The following is a 6,000-nucleotide window of genomic DNA, read 5'->3' as shown; positions in this document are numbered from 1 at the left end:
AAAGCTGGTGAATGTAACCACTTTGGGGGAAGCTACCATAGAGAGACAGGCTGCCACTTTATCCTATTTTCAGTGGAGCAAGGTAATTTCAGATTAACTTTCAACCCAATGGATTTCTGAAAAGCCTGCCTGTGTGAAAACAAGAGCTCAGTGACCATAGGGGAGGCAACAGCAGGAATTGCACCAAATCATTCTCATTGTTCACAGCTGCTTTCTTGTGGGAGACGGATTGCTCTGAAGATTGTCTAGAGACATTACGTGACACAGTTTGAAGACTGGGATATCTGATCTGCACTTTGGAGGCCTGCAAGATCTGATATTTTAAGAATGTTTTTGGTGCCACGGATGATTACAAGAGCAGCAGCAACACTAGTTGTACCAGCATGCTGATCACAGATGAGGAGAGAAGGCATCTGAAGACCCTGACATATGATTCCTTTTTCTACTTCTGCTGGGTTTCCCGTACCTTGCCATCCTTGTCCTTCCCAGTTACTGGAACAAACCCATCCTGAACAACTTGCCCATATCAGATATGGATTTGCCTGAAAACAACTCTTCCCAATTCAGAGACAGTGACCACAACTCCCTGACCTTTACCATAGCCTTGGACTGGTACAGGAGCAGACAATATAAGACATAAGACAAAAGAGCATAATTAGGCTATTCAGCCCATTGAGTCTGCACTGCCATTCTATCATGGCTGATTTATTATCCTATCTTTTCCCTGTAATCTTTGACACCTGACTAATCAAGAGCCTATCAACCTCTGCTTAAAATATACTCAATAACGTGGCCTCTGCAGCCATGGGTGACAATGTATTCCACAGCTTCAGCACCCTCTGGCTAAAGAAATTCTTCCTCATCTCCGTTCTAAATGGACATCACTCTATTCTGAGGCTTTGGTCTAGATTCATCCTCTCCACATCCACTCTGTCCAAGTCTTTTAATATTCGATAGGCATGGGAAAGTAATTAATTGGGGGAGGTTGCACTATATTGCTGTGAGGCAGAACTTAGGAGTGTAAATTAGGAACAGATGTACTCAGGGAAAGGCAAAACAGAAATGCAGAGGTTGTATAGGGAGCATCTTCATGGGCTTCTGGATAGGTTTGTCCTACTAGGGCAGAGAAAGGATGGAAGGGGACGAAACCATGGTTGACAAGAGATCTGGAACAACTAGTCAAGAAATCTTTCTCTTTAGGTTTAGAAAGCAAGGCTCAGACAGGGCTCTAAAGAGCTACAAGGTTGTCAGGAAAGAGCTTAAGAATTGACTTAGGAGAGCTAGAAGGGGTCATGAGAAGGCCTTGGCGAGTAGGATTAAGGAAAACCCCAAGGCTTTCTATCCATATGGAAAGAACAGGAAGATGACAGTAGTGGTGCTCTTGACAAGATATTACAGAGAGTTGTGAATGCAGCTTGGTACATCACACAAACTAGACTCTCTTCCATTGATTTGGCCAACATTTCCAGCTGCCTTTGGAAAGCAGCCAGCAAAATCAAGAACCCCTCCCGCTCTATCCTTCTCTCTTCTCCCCTCTCCTGATACGAAAGTTTGAAAGCACATATCACCAGACTCAAGGAGAGCATCTATCCAGTTGTTATCAGGTTCTTAAATGAACCTCTCATATGCTAAAGATGAATTCTTGATGTCCCAGTCTACCTCGTCATCCCTTTGAACTTCAGTTATTTACCTGCATTTCACTTTCTTTGTAGCTGCTACACTGTATCATGTATCCTGCAGTCAGTTTTCTTTTCATTACATTCGTGTAGTTATGTATCGTATGATCTGCCTAGATGATATGCAAATAATTTTTTCGCTGTATGTTGGTGCATGTGATAATAATAAACCAATTACCAATGTTGTAGTGTGGGGCAACGAAGGGTTACATGATCTTGTAGAACTGTTCAATGATGCCCTAGTCTGGTTTGGTGCTCTCGCTTCTTTCAGTGCTTCAACGTGGCGATGTCTTAAGCCCTCCATTGAGGAAGACAATAGTTGACAATAAGCAGGTTGTTTCTTTGTATCTGTTTAACCTGATGCCAATATTAAAGGCTTCAAAAGTCATTGAGTTTTAAATCTCAGTCCTGGCAAGTTTGACCTGATTATGCGGATCATAATAGTAGACCATGGGACCCTGATGGAAAGTAAGTTTACGGTGTCTGATTATGCTATCGCTATTCCATGAACTAGACTTCTCACTTTTAGCTAAGTTCGCAGATCATGTACAGCACTTGCAGGGTTGACTGGCCAAGAGAAGTTTTTCAGATTTGAACACTTTGCCTAGGTCAATGACGAGTGATTCATTCTGCTTAATTGCTACATCTTTACTTGTGGTTGGTATAATTAATGCCTAGTTAAGCCACTTCGAAAGGCACTTGAGAATCAGCTGTGCTGCAATAAGTCTGCTATGAAGCCACATGTAGACCAGATCAAGTAATGAAGAGACATTTTCTTCCTTGAAAGAAATTCAGAACAGACAGTCTTCTCTGATGACATGGTCACTGCTATTTCACCTTTTGGTATCTACTTCCTCAGCCTTATCACAGAATGTGCATACTGAAAGTCAGAAGGCTGGCATATCTACCGTTACTAAAAAGACTATTATTTATAGTAAGGGTGATTGGAAAGCAGATCTGACACCTATTTTCCTTCAGTTTTTTGAGACATTGATAGGTAAAGTTTCTCTAATCTTAATTCGTAACTGCTAGGTTGAATATGGGACTACACACACAGCATACACAAGATGCTGGAGGAACTCAGCAAGTCAGGCAGCATCTATGGAGAGGAATAAATAATGAGAGACTCTCTTTCACTGCTCCCCCTCTGTGGTCGCTGCTACTCTAAAACTCCATGACCATGTACGCAGCTTGAATTCCTCCCCCTCCCCCCACATTCCTATTCTGGCTTCTTGTTCCCACCCCTCACTTCCTTTCCAGTCCTGATGAAGGTTTCTACCCTAAATGTCAACTGTTTAATTCTCTCCATGCTGCCTGACCTGATGAGGACCTCCAGCATTTTGTGTGGTTGCTCTGGATTTCCAGCATCTGAACGTAACAGAACTAAACCTGCCTGAGGCCATCAACCTTTGCATCTCCTCCCTTAGAGGGTCGGACACGCTGGGCCAATGGGCTGGTCCTGGACTTATTTCCGTCTGGCATGGTTTACATATTAGTATTTGATTGTTTGTGGTTTTGTATTGCTATGTTTGTACTCTGTCCTTGGTTGGTGCAACTGTAACGAAACCCAATTTCCCTCGGGATCAATAAAGTATGTCCATCTATCTATCTACCTATCTATTCTCCATGGTCACTCTCCAGTTTAAGGTCCTGCCAAGAATCTATGGTTTCCTTTATCTGTGTGTTTTCTATCTTCCTGAAAGTATAATGTGTTTAGTGCTGGCAGCTTAGCTAGTTGAAGATTGTGGATATCTAGAAAATTACCTAAAGCAACTCTTATTACACTGGTCTGGAGCTGCAGCATCTGGCAAAGACTCAGTGGGTGAAATAGCACCCTCCTGTACAATAAATCTACATAATGTGGTAATCGCACTTCAACAGATAGACCACTTTCTGTAGTTCTAGGTATAATTCCAACCTTAAGAAAGGACTCATCTGTGGATCTGAATGAGTACACCACGGTCATTATGACTTTATTAAGACAGTTGCAGGTAAGTGTGTCTCCACAAAATCATTCAGCGTCTTCCGCAATCAGAAGCCCTGGATGAACCATGAGATCCACAATCTGCTGAGCGCCAGATCAGAGGCATTCAGGTCTGTTGAGCAGAAACAGTTACAATCTTTGGAAAGCCATCTCACAGGCAAAGCAGTAATTCCAGGCTAAATTTGAATTAATGAAGGATCCTCGACAGTTGTGGTAGGACTTGAATCCTATCACCTCTGATAAATTTAAATCAAGCAACCTGGATGACAACAGGGCTTCACTTCCAGATGACCTCAATGACTTCTAGACTCGCTTTGACCGTCAATACATGGAGGAACCTCTATGAGCTCCCAGAGTGTTCAAAGATCTTGTGCTTTCATTTTTTGAGGCCGACATGCGATCAGCCTTCAGGAGTGTGAACCCACAAAATGAATCCAACTCAGATGGGGTACCTGGCCAAATTCTAAAGACCTGTGCTGATCAGCTGGCTGGAGTGTTCACTGAGGTATTTAACTTCTCACTTCGGCAATCTGAGTTACCCACCAGCTTCAAGCAGGCTTGAGTAATACTGGTGTCGAAGAAGAACGTGATATTCTGCCTCAATGACTATCGTCCAGTCGCACTTACACTCACAGTGATGAAGTATCTTGAGAGGTTGGTAATGAAACATGTCAGCTCCTGGCTGAGAAGTGACTTAGATCCTCTCCAATTTGCTTAATGGAGCAACGAGTCCACAGCAGATGCCATCTCTTCGGCTCTTCACTCAACCCCGGAACATCTGGACAGCAAAGGTGCATACATCAGGATGCTCTTTATCAACTACAGCCCAATATTCAATCCCATCATCTCCTCAAAGCTAATCAATAAGCTCCACAACTTTGGCTTCAATACCTGCTTGTGCAATTGGGTTCTTGATTTCCTCACTTGCAGACTCCAGTCAGTACAGATCAGTAATAACACCTCCTCCACTATTTCCAAGGCTGTGTGTTTAGCCCCTCCCTCTACTCACTTTACATTTATGACCGTGTGGCCAAGCACAGCTCCAATATCATATTCATGTTTTCTGACAACACCACTGTCGTAGACCGAGTCACAGGTAGTGATGAATGAGCATATAGGAAGCAGATTGAAAATCTGGCTGAGTGGTGCCACAGCAACAACCTCTTATTCATTATCGGCAAGACCAAGGAGCTGATTATTGACCTCAGGAGAAGAAAACTAGAGGGTCCATAGACCAGTCCTCATTGGAAGATCAGAGGTGGAGAGGGTTAGTAACATTAAATTTCTGGGTGTTGTTATTTTAGAGGACTTGTCCTGGCCCAGCACGAAAGTACAATTATGAAGGACGCTCAGCAGTTCCTTTACTTCATTAGGAGTTTGTGAAGACATCTAAAATATTGACAAACTTCTATAGATGTGTAGTGGAGAGTGGATTGACCGGCTGCATCAGAGCCTGGCATGGAAACACCAGTGCACTTGTACAAAAAACCCTACCAACAGTGGTCGATATGGTCCAGTCCATCGCAGGTAAAGTCCTCCCAACGGTTGAGCACAACTACATGGAACACTGTCACAGGAAAGCAACATCCATCATCAGGGATCCAACCACCAAGGACACGCTCTCTTTTGTTTCTGCAATCAGGAAGAAGGTACAGGAGCCTCAGGACTCCCACCACCAGGTGGAGGAGCAGTTATTACACCTCAACCATCAGGCTCGTGAAACAAAGGAGATAACTGCATTCAACTTCACGTGCCAATCATCAAAATGTTTCCACAACCTATGAACTCACTTTCAAAGACTCTTCATCTCATGCTCTCGATACTTATTGCTTATTTATTATTATTATTTCTTTCTTTTCATATTTGCACAGTTTGTTGTCTTTTGCACACTGGCTGAATGCCCAATTGGTGTGATTTTTTCATTGATTCTATTATGGTTATTATTCTATTATGGATTTCCTGAGTATGCCCACAAGAAATTGAATCTCAGGGCTATGTATGGTGACATAGATGTACTTTGATAATAAATTTACTTTGAACTTTGAGATTACTCTCATACTCTGCCATTTCTCCCCACACATTTCTATCCCTATTTTATGAAGGTTCACTGGTTTCACATTTGTTTGATTACTTCAGAGATGTCAAAGTCAGTTAATCCAGAGTTCAGCTCCATGTTTGCACTGTGGCTGTGTTAGGGTCAGGAACCAAATGGTCTTTTCAGACCCCAAATGGAGGAACACTAAGCGGGAAACTTGTGGGTATATATAAAAAAAAACTCTTGATAAATTCTTGCATCATTCTACTGATGATTAAATGAATTGATTGGATAGTTTATGTTCA

Source organism: Mobula hypostoma, chromosome 6 (genome assembly GCF_963921235.1).
Source record: "Mobula hypostoma chromosome 6, sMobHyp1.1, whole genome shotgun sequence".
Lineage (NCBI taxonomy): Eukaryota > Metazoa > Chordata > Chondrichthyes > Myliobatiformes > Myliobatidae > Mobula > Mobula hypostoma.
This window is presented reverse-complemented; position numbering follows the sequence as displayed.